This window comes from Microcebus murinus, chromosome 14 (assembly GCF_040939455.1).
Source record: "Microcebus murinus isolate Inina chromosome 14, M.murinus_Inina_mat1.0, whole genome shotgun sequence".
In the NCBI taxonomy this organism is placed as follows: domain Eukaryota; kingdom Metazoa; phylum Chordata; class Mammalia; order Primates; family Cheirogaleidae; genus Microcebus; species Microcebus murinus.
This window is the reverse complement of record NC_134117.1, coordinates 82,003,853-82,020,469: the sequence shown is the minus strand read 5'-3', so window position 1 is coordinate 82,020,469 and position 16,617 is coordinate 82,003,853. Positions and strand designations below refer to the sequence as shown.

Genomic DNA, 16,617 nt, shown 5'->3' with positions numbered 1-16,617 from the left:
AGCCTGTGGCCCCCGGTATTCCCAGGCAGTCTCCCATCCAAGTACTGACCGGGCCCGACCCTGCTTAGCTTCCGAGACCAGACGAGATCGGGGGCGTTCAGGGTAGTGTGGCCCTAGACGGCGGCGGAGGGCGCCCCTGCCCCGCTCAAGAAGCCGAGCCTCTCTGCGCTTTCCCCCCCGCCGCCGCCGCCGCCGCCGCCGCCGCCGCCGCCGCCGCCTCCCGCCCCAGGCCCCGCGCCGGGCCGGGCCTGTTGAGTTCGCCGGCCGGGTCCCGTGGGCTCCCAGGGACGGGGGTGATGGGCGGGGCGGGGCGGGGGGCTGTCTCTCTATACACACACACACACACTCACACTCACTCACACTCACACAAGATGCGCCTCCACGGCTGGACTCGCCAAGGTGGAGCCCTCCCAGCCCCCCTCGTCTCCTCGCCCGGCCTCCTTCACCTACCCGCTGCCCACCCCCAGCGCGTCGCCGCCGCTGACGCTGACTGCGCACGCGCGCGCCCTTTGACCCCAGCCAGGGGCCGCCCTCCCCCACAACCCCTTTCAGCTGTGCCCCCCCTCGCCCTGTGGGTGGGCTGCCGCCTATTCCCCCGGGCCAGGGCTGGGGCACAGCGCAAGGGGGAGGGGAGCCAGTGTATGGGGCGTCTCTCTCTGGGGATGTGTCCCATGGGTGGGGTGGGGTGGCGTGGTTTGTGGGGCGCTGAAGAAATCAGTCCCCTCCATCTCCTACCTCTGGAAAACGCCCAAGCCCGTGGAGAACCGCCGGCACCGCTTCGTGGGGGCCGGGACCCTCCTCTGTGTCCTCCTGTGGCCCGGTCCAAGGGGCCTGGGCCTGGCCGGGGCTGCATTGGACCCCGACCACCCTGGCGTGTGGACTCGCTAAAAATCGGCCATTTGATATTGGATTCCAGCTTCATTGAGGTCATTTCACTAATGAGTGCACCGGAAAGAGTTTCCTAATCCATCTGTGAGGGTGGCAACTGAAAGAGAATTTGAAAGCTGACAGAATAGGCGAGGGAAGGCATAGGAGATTTCCACACCCAGCAAGGAAGCCTTTCCCGAAATGGAAGAAAGAAACGAGCAAACAGAGACACCGGTAGCCCGCCCGGAAAAGAGTCTGCCCCCGAGAGAAAGCACCCTGACCAGGTTCACCCGTGGGTGGGTGGCGAGCTAGCGGCGTTCAGAAGAGCGAGGCCCGCAGTCTGTGCGGAAGACACCTGCACTCGGGTGTGTGTGGCGGCCCGATTCACAAGCAGCTCTAGATGTTAAACCAAGGAGAAGCCAGGGAGTTCCCAAGGCCCCAGGTGTCCTCAGCCCACGACTGGCTGCTGTGGGAATGCGAAGCCCGGCTCCTTGTCTCAGAGCGGGGTTCCCAGGAGGATCAGGCTGAAGCTGGGACTTGGCCTCAAAGTGTCCCCTCGCATGGCCACCCCCTTCCCCTTCCTGCTCCTCTACTCCTGGTGCCCCTCCATCCAGGGGCCAGACCTTAAAGAGTCACCGCAAGAGAATCCTGGTCCCAAAGGAGCCTTCTGGGGGACCGGTGCTGAGAGAGGTTGTGGGCATGGCCCGCTGGGGCTCTGCCCGACCCAGGGCTGAGAGATGCCACCTCCCAGCTCTGGGTCCCTGCAGGAAGTGTTGGCAAGCACAGGGCCAGTCCCCCAAAGGCCCAGGTGCAGGGAGCCCAGGCCAAGCAGCCTGTGGAAGAAGCCACTTGCCGTGCCACCCCGGGAACAGGACTGCAGGCCCCGGCCCTTCCCACCTCCTCCTCCTCCTCCTCCTCCCCCCCCCGCGCCCCCCCCCGGACATGGCACAGGGCTCAGAGACACCTCAGACTCTTGCTACCCAAGGTGCGAAGGGCATCAGTTGCTCCTCCAACCCCCCCCGCCCAGCAGACCACGTTGTCCAGCCAGCCCCCGGGCCTCCCTGGGGTGCCCAGCACAAAAGTGCAGACACCCACCGGACCCTCAGTCTCAGCTTTCGGATGTTTTTGCCACTCTAAGGACCCGCAGGCCCGCTGGGCCTTCGGGCAGGACAGAGAGCCCCGGGATCCGACGTGGAGAGCTGCGTGTACGTACGTCCCCATCAGGAGGCGGTCCCCACCTCCGCGGCTCTCCACTCGCGGGGAGCGGCAGCCCCAGCCGGCAGCCGCAGGGCATCAGGGAAGACACCAGGCTGGGCCCCCCGCGGCACAGCGGGGGCACGTCCCCCGCACTCGACTTAGGGAAGGCTGCTGGAGACTGCTGCGGCCACCCTGCTGCCGGGTTTCTGGAGGGCTTCCTGGAAGCAGCCTCCACACCAAGCCCTTGGAAGGCCCAGGCGACGGAGGAGCCGGTCAGGCAGGGGCCGAGGACGGTGAGAGGCCGGGCGGGAAGGAGCATGTCAGGCAGGGGCAGAGGACGGTGACAGGCCGGGCGGGGAGGAGCCGGTCAGGCGGGGGCCCAGGACAGTGACGGGCCTGGCCGGGGAGGAGTGCGTCAGGCAGGGGCAGAGGAGACGGGCTGGGTAAGGGGTAGAGTGACAGTTAGGGCACAATTCACAATCGCAAAGACGTGGAAGCGACCCGAGTGCCCATCCATCCAGGAGTGCATTAATAAAATGTGGCGCGTGGACACCACGGAGTGCCATTCGGCTGTGAGGAGCAGCGGTGAGAGGGCGCCTCTCGTGTTCTCCTGGCCAGAGCTGGAACCCGTTCCAGTAAGCCAGGTATCCCAAGAATGGACACACGAGCACCACGTGAGCGCGCTCACCAGCAAATTGGTACGAACGGATGGACACCTAAGTGGACGGAGAGGAATCACCTTCATCGGGTGGGTGTCGGGCGGGTGGGGGGAGGCGATGGGCATCCACATCCATTAGGAATGGGGTGGGTGCGCACCGACTGGGGGATGGGCGCACTTGAAGCTCTGACCCCAGGGGGGAGGCTTGGAGAGGGCAACTGTACCCGACCTTAACACTGGTACCCCCACAATACGCTGGAACAACATGAGAGGTATATGAATGAGAACACAGGGGGGAGGGGTGCACGGGCAACACATGTCACCTGAATACTTGTACTCCCATCATCTGCTTGAAAAGAGAGAGAAAAGAAAATGCAATCATAGAGGTAAGAGACACTTTTTAAAAATCATGAATCCGAAGAGAAAAGTAAAAGGAGGCCTGTGGAGCAGGTCTGGGTGTGACTCCGGATCCCCCAACATCAGGTGCCACCACCAAAGATTCCTGCGTGGAGCCCATAGAACCCCCAAAAGCAACGGGACGAGTTCTGGTCACATACTCCCTCAAAATGACATCCTGGCCTTCTTCTGGAACTCCCTCCCCTCTCAGACTCTCAAGGTTTTCTCCAGCGTGTCGGTTCCCACAGAGCAGACCTTTGGTCTGAGACCTGACAGTCCAGATGCCACGCATGCTGCCGCGTGGCGGCGGTGTCGCGATTTGGGACAAGAGGAGGCCCCACGGTGCGGGCTGGGGCGCCAGGCAGCTCGGCGGGCGCTGAGGGTTGGGGTCACCCCCACCCCGGGCCGCCGCCGCGCTCCCAGAAAGGGGACAGAACAAGAGGCAAAAAAAAAAAAAAAAAAAAGAAGCAGCCTGTGGCCCCCGGTATTCCCAGGCGGTCTCCCATCCAAGTACTGACCGGGCCCGACCCTGCTTAGCTTCCGAGACCAGACGAGATCGGGGGGCGTTCAGGGTGGTGTGGCCCTAGACGGCGGCGGAGGGCGCCCCTGCCCCGCTCAAGAAGCCGAGCCTCTCTGCGCTTTCCCCCCGCCGCCGCCGCCGCCGCCGCCGCCGCCGCCGCCGCCGCCGCCTCCCGCCCCAGGCCCCGCGCCGGGCCGGGCCTGTTGAGCTCGCCGGCCGGGTCCCGTGGGCTCCCAGGGACGGGGGTGATGGGCGGGGCGGGGCGGGGGGCTGTCTCTCTATACACACACACACACACTCACACTCACTCACACTCACACAAGATGCGCCTCCACGGCTGGACTCGCCAAGGTGGAGCCCTCCCAGCCCCCCTCGTCTCCTCGCCCGGCCTCCTTCACCTACCCGCTGCCCACCCCCAGCGCGTCGCCGCCGCTGACGCTGACTGCGCACGCGCGCGCCCTTTGACCCCAGCCAGGGGCCGCCCTCCCCCACAACCCCTTTCAGCTGTGCCCCCCCTCGCCCTGTGGGTGGGCTGCCGCCTATTCCCCCGGGCCAGGGCTGGGGCACAGCGCAAGGGGGAGGGGAGCCAGTGTATGGGGCGTCTCTCTCTGGGGATGTGTCCCATGGGTGGGGTGGGGTGGCGTGGTTTGTGGGGCGCTGAAGAAATCAGTCCCCTCCATCTCCTACCTCTGGAAAACGCCCAAGCCCCTGGAGAACCGCCGGCACCGCTTCGTGGGGGCCGGGACCCTCCTCTGTGTCCTCCTGTGGCCCGGTCCAAGGGGCCTGGGCCTGGCCGGGGCTGCATTGGACCCCGACCACCCTGGCGTGTGGACTCGCTAAAAATCGGCCATTTGATATTGGATTCCAGCTTCATTGAGGTCATTTCACTAATGAGTGCACCGGAAAGAGTTTCCTAATCCATCTGTGAGGGTGGCAACTGAAAGAGAATTTGAAAGCTGACAGAATAGGCGAGGGAAGGCATAGGAGATTTCCACACCCAGCAAGGAAGCCTTTCCCGAAATGGAAGAAAGAAACGAGCAAACAGAGACACCGGTAGCCCGCCCGGAAAAGAGTCTGCCCCCGAGAGAAAGCACCCTGACCAGGTTCACCCGTGGGTGGGTGGCGAGCTAGCGGCGTTCAGAAGAGCGAGGCCCGCAGTCTGTGCGGAAGACACCTGCGCTCGGGTGTGTGTGGCGGCCCGATTCACAAGCAGCTCTAGATGTTAAACCAAGGAGAAGCCAGGGAGTTCCCAAGGCCCCAGGTGTCCTCAGCCCACGACTGGCTGCTGTGGGAATGCGAAGCCCGGCTCCTTGTCTCAGAGCGGGGTTCCCAGGAGGATCAGGCTGAAGCTGGGACTTGGCCTCAAAGTGTCCCCTCGCATGGCCACCCCCTTCCCCTTCCTGCTCCTCTACTCCTGGTGCCCCTCCATCCAGGGGCCAGACCTTAAAGAGTCACCGCAAGAGAATCCTGGTCCCAAAGGAGCCTTCTGGGGGACCGGTGCTGAGAGAGGTTGTGGGCATGGCCCGCTGGGGCTCTGCCCGACCCAGGGCTGAGAGATGCCACCTCCCAGCTCTGGGTCCCTGCAGGAAGTGTTGGCAAGCACAGGGCCAGTCCCCCAAAGGCCCAGGTACAGGGAGCCCAGGCCAAGCAGCCTGTGGAAGAAGCCACTTGCCGTGCCACCCCGGGAACAGGACTGCAGGCCCCGGCCCTTCCCACCTCCTCCTCCTCCTCCTCCTCCCCCCCCCGCGCCCCCCCCGGACATGGCACAGGGCTCAGAGACACCTCAGACTCTTGCTACCCAAGGTGCAAAGGGCATCAGTTGCTCCTCCAAACCCCCCCCCGCCCAGCAGACCACGTTGTCCAGCCAGCCCCCGGGCCTCCCTGGGGTGCCCAGCACAAAAGTGCAGACACCCACCGGACCCTCAGTCTCAGCTTTCGGATGTTTTTGCCACTCTAAGGACCCGCAGGCCCGCTGGGCCTTCGGGCAGGACAGAGAGCCCCGGGATCCGACGTGGAGAGCTGCGTGTACGTACGTCCCCATCAGGAGGCGGTCCCCACCTCCGCGGCTCTCCCCTCGCGGGGAGCGGCAGCCCCAGCCGGCAGCCGCAGGGCCTCAGGGAAGACACCAGGCTGGGCCCCCCGCGGCACAGCGGGGGCACGTCCCCCGCACTCGACTTAGGGAAGGCTGCTGGAGACTGCTGCGGCCACCCTGCTGCCGGGTTTCTGGAGGGCTTCCTGGAAGCAGCCTCCACACCAAGCCCTTGGAAGGCCCAGGCGACGGAGGAGCCGGTCAGGCAGGGGCCGAGGACGGTGAGAGGCCGGGCGGGAAGGAGCATGTCAGGCAGGGGCAGAGGACGGTGACAGGCCGGGCGGGGAGGAGCCGGTCAGGCGGGGGCCCAGGACAGTGACGGGCCTGGCCGGGGAGGAGTGCGTCAGGCAGGGGCAGAGGAGACGGGCTGGGTAAGGGGTAGAGTGACAGTTAGGGCACAATTCACAATCGCAAAGACGTGGAAGCGACCCGAGTGCCCATCCATCCAGGAGTGCATTAATAAAATGTGGCGCGTGGACACCACGGAGTGCCATTCGGCTGTGAGGAGCAGCGGTGAGAGGGCGCCTCTCGTGTTCTCCTGGCCAGAGCTGGAACCCGTTCCAGTAAGCCAGGTATCCCAAGAATGGACACACGAGCACCACGTGAGCGCGCTCACCAGCAAATTGGTACGAACGGATGGACACCTAAGTGGACGGAGAGGAATCACCTTCATCGGGTGGGTGTCGGGCGGGTGGGGGGAGGCGATGGGCATCCACATCCATTAGGAATGGGGTGGGTGCGCACCGACTGGGGGATGGGCGCACTTGAAGCTCTGACCCCAGGGGGGAGGCTTGGAGAGGGCAACTGTACCCGACCTTAACACTGGTACCCCCACAATACGCTGGAACAACATGAGAGGTATATGAATGAGAACACAGGGGGGAGGGGTGCACGGGCAACACATGTCACCTGAATACTTGTACTCCCATCATCTGCTTGAAAAGAGAGAGAAAAGAAAATGCAATCATAGAGGTAAGAGACACTTTTTAAAAATCATGAATCCGAAGAGAAAAGTAAAAGGAGGCCTGTGGAGCAGGTCTGGGTGTGACTCCGGATCCCCCAACATCAGGTGCCACCACCAAAGATTCCTGCGTGGAGCCCATAGAACCCCCAAAAGCAACGGGACGAGTTCTGGTCACATACTCCCTCAAAATGACATCCTGGCCTTCTTCTGGAACTCCCTCCCCTCTCAGACTCTCAAGGTTTTCTCCAGCGTGTCGGTTCCCACAGAGCAGACCTTTGGTCTGAGACCTGACAGTCCAGATGCCACGCATGCTGCCGCGTGGCGGCGGTGTCGCGATTTGGGACAAGAGGAGGCCCCACGGTGCGGGCTGGGGCGCCAGGCAGCTCGGCGGGCGCTGAGGGTTGGGGTCACCCCCACCCCGGGCCGCCGCCGCGCTCCCAGAAAGGGGACAGAACAAGAGGCAAAAAAAAAAAAAAAAAAAAGAAGCAGCCTGTGGCCCCCGGTATTCCCAGGCGGTCTCCCATCCAAGTACTGACCGGGCCCGACCCTGCTTAGCTTCCGAGACCAGACGAGATCGGGGGGCGTTCAGGGTGGTGTGGCCCTAGACGGCGGCGGAGGGCGCCCCTGCCCCGCTCAAGAAGCCGAGCCTCTCTGCGCTTTCCCCCCGCCGCCGCCGCCGCCGCCGCCGCCGCCGCCGCCGCCGCCGCCTCCCGCCCCAGGCCCCGCGCCGGGCCGGGCCTGTTGAGCTCGCCGGCCGGGTCCCGTGGGCTCCCAGGGACGGGGGTGATGGGCGGGGCGGGGCGGGGGGCTGTCTCTCTATACACACACACACACACTCACACTCACTCACACTCAAACAAGATGCGCCTCCACGGCTGGACTCGCCAAGGTGGAGCCCTCCCAGCCCCCCTCGTCTCCTCGCCCGGCCTCCTTCACCTACCCGCTGCCCACCCCCAGCGCGTCGCCGCCGCTGACGCTGACTGCGCACGCGCGCGCCCTTTGACCCCAGCCAGGGGCCGCCCTCCCCCACAACCCCTTTCAGCTGTGCCCCCCCTCGCCCTGTTGGTGGGCTGCCGCCTATTCCCCCGGGCCAGGGCTGGGGCACAGCGCAAGGGGGAGGGGAGCCAGTGTATGGGGCGTCTCTCTCTGGGGATGTGTCCCATGGGTGGGGTGGGGTGGCGTGGTTTGTGGGGCGCTGAAGAAATCAGTCCCCTCCATCTCCTACCTCTGGAAAACGCCCAAGCCCGTGGAGAACCGCCGGCACCGCTTCGTGGGGGCCGGGACCCTCCTCTGTGTCCTCCTGTGGCCCGGTCCAAGGGGCCTGGGCCTGGCCGGGGCTGCATTGGACCCCGACCACCCTGGCGTGTGGACTCGCTAAAAATCGGCCATTAGATATTGGATTCCAGCTTCATTGAGGTCATTTCACTAATGAGTGCACCGGAAAGAGTTTCCTAATCCATCTGTGAGGGTGGCAACTGAAAGAGAATTTGAAAGCTGACAGAATAGGCGAGGGAAGGCATAGGAGATTTCCACACCCAGCAAGGAAGCCTTTCCCGAAATGGAAGAAAGAAACGAGCAAACAGAGACACCGGTAGCCCGCCCGGAAAAGAGTCTGCCCCCGAGAGAAAGCACCCTGACCAGGTTCACCCGTGGGTGGGTGGCGAGCTAGCGGCGTTCAGAAGAGCGAGGCCCGCAGTCTGTGCGGAAGACACCTGCACTCGGGTGTGTGTGGCGGCCCGATTCACAAGCAGCTCTAGATGTTAAACCAAGGAGAAGCCAGGGAGTTCCCAAGGCCCCAGGTGTCCTCAGCCCACGACTGGCTGCTGTGGGAATGCGAAGCCCGGCTCCTTGTCTCAGAGCGGGGTTCCCAGGAGGATCAGGCTGAAGCTGGGACTTGGCCTCAAAGTGTCCCCTCGCATGGCCACCCCCTTCCCCTTCCTGCTCCTCTACTCCTGGTGCCCCTCCATCCAGGGGCCAGACCTTAAAGAGTCACCGCAAGAGAATCCTGGTCCCAAAGGAGCCTTCTGGGGGACCGGTGCTGAGAGAGGTTGTGGGCATGGCCCGCTGGGGCTCTGCCCGACCCAGGGCTGAGAGATGCCACCTCCCAGCTCTGGGTCCCTGCAGGAAGTGTTGGCAAGCACAGGGCCAGTCCCCCAAAGGCCCAGGTGCAGGGAGCCCAGGCCAAGCAGCCTGTGGAAGAAGCCACTTGCCGTGCCACCCCGGGAACAGGACTGCAGGCCCCGGCCCTTCCCACCTCCTCCTCCTCCTCCTCCTCCCCCCCCCGCGCCCCCCCCCCCCCGGACATGGCACAGGGCTCAGAGACACCTCAGACTCTTGCTACCCAAGGTGCGAAGGGCATCAGTTGCTCCTCCAACCCCCCCCCGCCCAGCAGACCACGTTGTCCAGCCAGCCCCCGGGCCTCCCTGGGGTGCCCAGCACAAAAGTGCAGACACCCACCGGACCCTCAGTCTCAGCTTTCAGATGTTTTTGCCACTCTAAGGACCCGCAGGCCCGCTGGGCCTTCGGGCAGGACAGAGAGCCCCGGGATCCGACGTGTAGAGCTGCGTGTACGTACGTCCCCATCAGGAGGCGGTCCCCACCTCCGCGGCTCTCCCCTCGCGGGGAGCGGCAGCCCCAGCCGGCAGCCGCAGGGCATCAGGGAAGACACCAGGCTGGGCCCCCCGCGGCACAGCGGGGGCACGTCCCCCGCACTCGACTTAGGGAAGGCTGCTGGAGACTGCTGCGGCCACCCTGCTGCCGGGTTTCTGGAGGGCTTCCTGGAAGCAGCCTCCACACCAAGCCCTTGGAAGGCCCAGGCGACGGAGGAGCCGGTCAGGCAGGGGCCGAGGACGGTGAGAGGCCGGGCGGGAAGGAGCATGTCAGGCAGGGGCAGAGGACGGTGACAGGCCGGGCGGGGAGGAGCCGGTCAGGCGGGGGCCCAGGACAGTGACGGGCCTGGCCGGGGAGGAGTGCGTCAGGCAGGGGCAGAGGAGACGGGCTGGGTAAGGGGTAGAGTGACAGTTAGGGCACAATTCACAATCGCAAAGACGTGGAAGCGACCCGAGTGCCCATCCATCCAGGAGTGCATTAATAAAATGTGGCGCGTGGACACCACGGAGTGCCATTCGGCTGTGAGGAGCAGCGGTGAGAGGGCGCCTCTCGTGTTCTCCTGGCCAGAGCTGGAACCCGTTCCAGTAAGCCAGGTATCCCAAGAATGGACACACGAGCACCACGTGAGCGCGCTCACCAGCAAATTGGTACGAACGGATGGACACCTAAGTGGACGGAGAGGAATCACCTTCATCGGGTGGGTGTCGGGCGGGTGGGGGGAGGCGATGGGCATCCACATCCATTAGGAATGGGGTGGGTGCGCACCGACTGGGGGATGGGCGCACTTGAAGCTCTGACCCCAGGGGGGAGGCTTGGAGAGGGCAACTGTACCCGACCTTAACACTGGTACCCCCACAATACGCTGGAACAACATGAGAGGTATATGAATGAGAACACAGGGGGGAGGGGTGCACGGGCAACACATGTCACCTGAATACTTGTACTCCCATCATCTGCTTGAAAAGAGAGAGAAAAGAAAATGCAATCATAGAGGTAAGAGACACTTTTTAAAAATCATGAATCCGAAGAGAAAAGTAAAAGGAGGCCTGTGGAGCAGGTCTGGGTGTGACTCCGGATCCCCCAACATCAGGTGCCACCACCAAAGATTCCTGCGTGGAGCCCATAGAACCCCCAAAAGCAACGGGACGAGTTCTGGTCACATACTCCCTCAAAATGACATCCTGGCCTTCTTCTGGAACTCCCTCCCCTCTCAGACTCTCAAGGTTTTCTCCAGCGTGTCTGTTCCCACAGAGCAGACCTTTGGTCTGAGACCTGACAGTCCAGATGCCACGCATGCTGCCGCGTGGCGGCGGTGTCGCGGCTTGGGACAAGAGGAGGCCCCACGGTGCGGGCTGAGGCGCCAGGCACCGCGGCGGGCGCTGAGGGTTGGGGTCACCCCCACCCCGGGCCGCCGCCGCGCTCCCAGAAAGGGGACAGAACAAGAGGCAAAAAAAAAAAAAAAAAAAAAAGAAGCAGCCTGTGGCCCCCGGTATTCCCAGGCAGTCTCCCATCCAAGTACTGACCGGGCCCGACCCTGCTTAGCTTCCGAGACCAGACGAGATCGGGGGCGTTCAGGGTGGTGTGGCCCTAGACGGCGGCGGAGGGCGCCCCTGCCCCGCTCAAGAAGCCGAGCCTCTCTGCGCTTTCCCGCCGCCGCCGCCGCCGCCTCCCGCCCCAGGCCCCGCGCCAGGCCGGGCCTGTTGAGTTCGCCGGCCGGGTCCCGTGGGCTCCCAGGGACGGGGGTGATGGGCGGGGCGGGGCGGGGGGCTGTCTCTCTATACACACACACACACACTCACACTCACTCACACTCACACAAGATGCGCCTCCACGGCTGGACTCGCCAAGGTGGAGCCCTCCCAGCCCCCCTCGTCTCCTCGCCTGGCCTCCTTCACCTACCCGCTGCCCACCCCCAGCGCGTCGCCGCCGCTGACGCTGACTGCGCACGCGCGCGCCCTTTGACCCCAGCCAGGGGCCGCCCTCCCCCACAACCCCTTTCAGCTGTGCCCCCCCTCGCCCTGTGGGTGGGCTGCCGCCTATTCCCCCGGGCCAGGGCTGGGGCACAGCGCAAGGGGGAGGGGAGCCAGTGTATGGGGCGTCTCTCTCTGGGGATGTGTCCCATGGGTGGGGTGGGGTGGCGTGGTTTGTGGGGCGCTGAAGAAATCAGTCCCCTCCATCTCCTACCTCTGGAAAACGCCCAAGCCCGTGGAGAACCGCCGGCACCGCTTCGTGGGGGCCGGGACCCTCCTCTGTGTCCTCCTGTGGCCCGGTCCAAGGGGCCTGGGCCTGGCCGGGGCTGCATTGGACCCCGACCACCCTGGCGTGTGGACTCGCTAAAAATCGGCCATTAGATATTGGATTCCAGCTTCATTGAGGTCATTTCACTAATGAGTGCACCGGAAAGAGTTTCCTAATCCATCTGTGAGGGTGGCAACTGAAAGAGAATTTGAAAGCTGACAGAATAGGCGAGGGAAGGCATAGGAGATTTCCACACCCAGCAAGGAAGCCTTTCCCGAAATGGAAGAAAGAAACGAGCAAACAGAGACACCGGTAGCCCGCCCGGAAAAGAGTCTGCCCCCGAGAGAAAGCACCCTGACCAGGTTCACCCGTGGGTGGGTGGCGAGCTAGCGGCGTTCAGAAGAGCGAGGCCCGCAGTCTGTGCGGAAGACACCTGCGCTCGGGTGTGTGTGGCGGCCCGATTCACAAGCAGCTCTAGATGTTAAACCAAGGAGAAGCCAGGGAGTTCCCAAGGCCCCAGGTGTCCTCAGCCCACGACTGGCTGCTGTGGGAATGCGAAGCCCGGCTCCTTGTCTCAGAGCGGGGTTCCCAGGAGGATCAGGCTGAAGCTGGGACTTGGCCTCAAAGTGTCCCCTCGCATGGCCACCCCCTTCCCCTTCCTGCTCCTCTACTCCTGGTGCCCCTCCATCCAGGGGCCAGACCTTAAAGAGTCACCGCAAGAGAATCCTGGTCCCAAAGGAGCCTTCTGGGGGACCGGTGCTGAGAGAGGTTGTGGGCATGGCCCGCTGGGGCTCTGCCCGACCCAGGGCTGAGAGATGCCACCTCCCAGCTCTGGGTCCCTGCAGGAAGTGTTGGCAAGCACAGGGCCAGTCCCCCAAAGGCCCAGGTGCAGGGAGCCCAGGCCAAGCAGCCTGTGGAAGAAGCCACTTGCCGTGCCACCCCGGGAACAGGACTGCAGGCCCCGGCCCTTCCCACCTCCTCCTCCTCCTCCTCCTCCCCCCCCCGCGCCCCGCCCCCGGACATGGCACAGGGCTCAGAGACACCTCAGACTCTTGCTACCCAAGGTGCGAAGGGCATCAGTTGCTCCTCCAACCCCCCCCCGCCCAGCAGACCACGTTGTCCAGCCAGCCCCCGGGCCTCCCTGGGGTGCCCAGCACAAAAGTGCAGACACCCACCGGACCCTCAGTCTCAGCTTTCGGATGTTTTTGCCACTCTAAGGACCCGCAGGCCCGCTGGGCCTTCGGGCAGGACAGAGAGCCCCGGGATCCGACGTGGAGAGCTGCGTGTACGTACGTCCCCATCAGGAGGCGGTCCCCACCTCCGCGGCTCTCCCCTCGCGGGGAGCGGCAGCCCCAGCCGGCAGCCGCAGGGCATCAGGGAAGACACCAGGCTGGGCCCCCCGCGGCACAGCGGGGGCACGTCCCCCGCACTCGACTTAGGGAAGGCTGCTGGAGACTGCTGCGGCCACCCTGCTGCCGGGTTTCTGGAGGGCTTCCTGGAAGCAGCCTCCACACCAAGCCCTTGGAAGGCCCAGGCGACGGAGGAGCCGGTCAGGCAGGGGCCGAGGACGGTGAGAGGCCGGGCGGGAAGGAGCATGTCAGGCAGGGGCAGAGGACGGTGACAGGCCGGGCGGGGAGGAGCCGGTCAGGCGGGGGCCCAGGACAGTGACGGGCCTGGCCGGGGAGGAGTGCGTCAGGCAGGGGCAGAGGAGACGGGCTGGGTAAGGGGTAGAGTGACAGTTAGGGCACAATTCACAATCGCAAAGACGTGGAAGCGACCCGAGTGCCCATCCATCCAGGAGTGCATTAATAAAATGTGGCGCGTGGACACCACGGAGTGCCATTCGGCTGTGAGGAGCAGCGGTGAGAGGGCGCCTCTCGTGTTCTCCTGGCCAGAGCTGGAACCCGTTCCAGTAAGCCAGGTATCCCAAGAATGGACACACGAGCACCACGTGAGCGCGCTCACCAGCAAATTGGTACGAACGGATGGACACCTAAGTGGACGGAGAGGAATCACCTTCATCGGGTGGGTGTCGGGCGGGTGGGGGGAGGCGATGGGCATCCACATCCATTAGGAATGGGGTGGGTGCGCACCGACTGGGGGATGGGCGCACTTGAAGCTCTGACCCCAGGGGGGAGGCTTGGAGAGGGCAACTGTACCCGACCTTAACACTGGTACCCCCACAATACGCTGGAACAACATGAGAGGTATATGAATGAGAACACAGGGGGGAGGGGTGCACGGGCAACACATGTCACCTGAATACTTGTACTCCCATCATCTGCTTGAAAAGAGAGAGAAAAGAAAATGCAATCATAGAGGTAAGAGACACTTTTTAAAAATCATGAATCCGAAGAGAAAAGTAAAAGGAGGCCTGTGGAGCAGGTCTGGGTGTGACTCCGGATCCCCCAACATCAGGTGCCACCACCAAAGATTCCTGCGTGGAGCCCATAGAACCCCCAAAAGCAACGGGACGAGTTCTGGTCACATACTCCCTCAAAATGACATCCTGGCCTTCTTCTGGAACTCCCTCCCCTCTCAGACTCTCAAGGTTTTCTCCAGCGTGTCTGTTCCCACAGAGCAGACCTTTGGTCTGAGACCTGACAGTCCAGATGCCACGCATGCTGCCGCGTGGCGGCGGTGTCGCGGCTTGGGACAAGAGGAGGCCCCACGGTGCGGGCTGAGGCGCCAGGCACCGCGGCGGGCGCTGAGGGTTGGGGTCACCCCCACCCCGGGCCGCCGCCGCGCTCCCAGAAAGGGGACAGAACAAGAGGCAAAAAAAAAAAAAAAAAAAAAAGAAGCAGCCTGTGGCCCCCGGTATTCCCAGGCGGTCTCCCATCCAAGTACTGACCGGGCCCGACCCTGCTTAGCTTCCGAGACCAGACGAGATCGGGGGGCGTTCAGGGTGGTGTGGCCCTAGACGGCGGCGGAGGGCGCCCCTGCCCCGCTCAAGAAGCCGAGCCTCTCTGCGCTTTCCCCCCGCCGCCGCCGCCGCCGCCGCCGCCGCCGCCGCCGCCTCCCGCCCCAGGCCCCGCGCCGGGCCGGGCCTGTTGAGCTCGCCGGCCGGGTCCCGTGGGCTCCCAGGGACGGGGGTGATGGGCGGGGCGGGGCGGGTGGCTGTCTCTCTATACACACACACACACACTCACACTCACTCACACTCACACAAGATGCGCCTCCACGGCTGGACTCGCCAAGGTGGAGCCCTCCCAGCCCCCCTCGTCTCCTCGCCCGGCCTCCTTCACCTACCCGCTGCCCACCCCCAGCGCGTCGCCGCCGCTGACGCTGACTGCGCACGCGCGCGCCCTTTGACCCCAGCCAGGGGCCGCCCTCCCCCACAACCCCTTTCAGCTGTGCCCCCCCTCGCCCTGTGGGTGGGCTGCCGCCTATTCCCCCGGGCCAGGGCTGGGGCACAGCGCAAGGGGGAGGGGAGCCAGTGTATGGGGCGTCTCTCTCTGGGGATGTGTCCCATGGGTGGGGTGGGGTGGCGTGGTTTGTGGGGCGCTGAAGAAATCAGTCCCCTCCATCTCCTACCTCTGGAAAACGCCCAAGCCCCTGGAGAACCGCCGGCACCGCTTCGTGGGGGCCGGGACCCTCCTCTGTGTCCTCCTGTGGCCCGGTCCAAGGGGCCTGGGCCTGGCCGGGGCTGCATTGGACCCCGACCACCCTGGCGTGTGGACTCGCTAAAAATCGGCCATTTGATATTGGATTCCAGCTTCATTGAGGTCATTTCACTAATGAGTGCACCGGAAAGAGTTTCCTAATCCATCTGTGAGGGTGGCAACTGAAAGAGAATTTGAAAGCTGACAGAATAGGCGAGGGAAGGCATAGGAGATTTCCACACCCAGCAAGGAAGCCTTTCCCGAAATGGAAGAAAGAAACGAGCAAACAGAGACACCGGTAGCCCGCCCGGAAAAGAGTCTGCCCCCGAGAGAAAGCACCCTGACCAGGTTCACCCGTGGGTGGGTGGCGAGCTAGCGGCGTTCAGAAGAGCGAGGCCCGCAGTCTGTGCGGAAGACACCTGCACTCGGGTGTGTGTGGCGGCCCGATTCACAAGCAGCTCTAGATGTTAAACCAAGGAGAAGCCAGGGAGTTCCCAAGGCCCCAGGTGTCCTCAGCCCACGACTGGCTGCTGTGGGAATGCGAAGCCCGGCTCCTTGTCTCAGAGCGGGGTTCCCAGGAGGATCAGGCTGAAGCTGGGACTTGGCCTCAAAGTGTCCCCTCGCATGGCCACCCCCTTCCCCTTCCTGCTCCTCTACTCCTGGTGCCCCTCCATCCAGGGGCCAGACCTTAAAGAGTCACCGCAAGAGAATCCTGGTCCCAAAGGAGCCTTCTGGGGGACCGGTGCTGAGAGAGGTTGTGGGCATGGCCCGCTGGGGCTCTGCCCGACCCAGGGCTGAGAGATGCCACCTCCCAGCTCTGGGTCCCTGCAGGAAGTGTTGGCAAGCACAGGGCCAGTCCCCCAAAGGCCCAGGTGCAGGGAGCCCAGGCCAAGCAGCCTGTGGAAGAAGCCACTTGCCGTGCCACCCCGGGAACAGGACTGCAGGCCCCGGCCCTTCCCACCTCCTCCTCCTCCTCCTCCTCCCCCCCCCGCGCCCCCCCCCGGACATGGCACAGGGCTCAGAGACACCTCAGACTCTTGCTACCCAAGGTGCAAAGGGCATCAGTTGCTCCTCCAAACCCCCCCCCCGCCCAGCAGACCACGTTGTCCAGCCAGCCCCCGGGCCTCCCTGGGGTGCCCAGCACAAAAGTGCAGACACCCACCGGACCCTCAGTCTCAGCTTTCGGATGTTTTTGCCACTCTAAGGACCCGCAGGCCCGCTGGGCCTTCGGGCAGGACAGAGAGCCCCGGGATCCGACGTGGAGAGCTGCGTGTACGTACGTCCCCATCAGGAGGCGGTCCCCACCTCCGCGGCTCTCCCCTCGCGGGGAGCGGCAGCCCCAGCCGGCAGCCGCAGGGCCTCAGGGAAGACACCAGGCTGGGCCCCCCGCGGCACAGCGAGGGCACGTCCCCCGCACTCGACTTAGGGAAGGCTGCTGGAGACTGCTGCGGCCACCCTGCTGCCGGGTTTCTGGAG

The 16,617-nt window shown here is 64.4% G+C and overlaps 5 pseudogenes; all 5 read right to left on the bottom strand.

The window, feature by feature from the left end:
• On the bottom strand, positions 1-119 carry LOC142876286 (uncharacterized; annotated as a pseudogene).
• Positions 120-3,587: 3,468 nt separating this feature from the next.
• LOC142876264 (uncharacterized) lies at positions 3,588-3,707 on the bottom strand (annotated as a pseudogene).
• A 3,471-nt stretch (positions 3,708-7,178) lies between these two features.
• On the bottom strand, positions 7,179-7,298 carry LOC142876262 (uncharacterized; annotated as a pseudogene).
• Positions 7,299-10,775: 3,477 nt separating this feature from the next.
• On the bottom strand, positions 10,776-10,894 carry LOC142876211 (uncharacterized; annotated as a pseudogene).
• Positions 10,895-14,341: 3,447 nt separating this feature from the next.
• On the bottom strand, positions 14,342-14,461 carry LOC142876261 (uncharacterized; annotated as a pseudogene).
• Between the last annotated feature and the right edge of the window lie 2,156 nt (positions 14,462-16,617).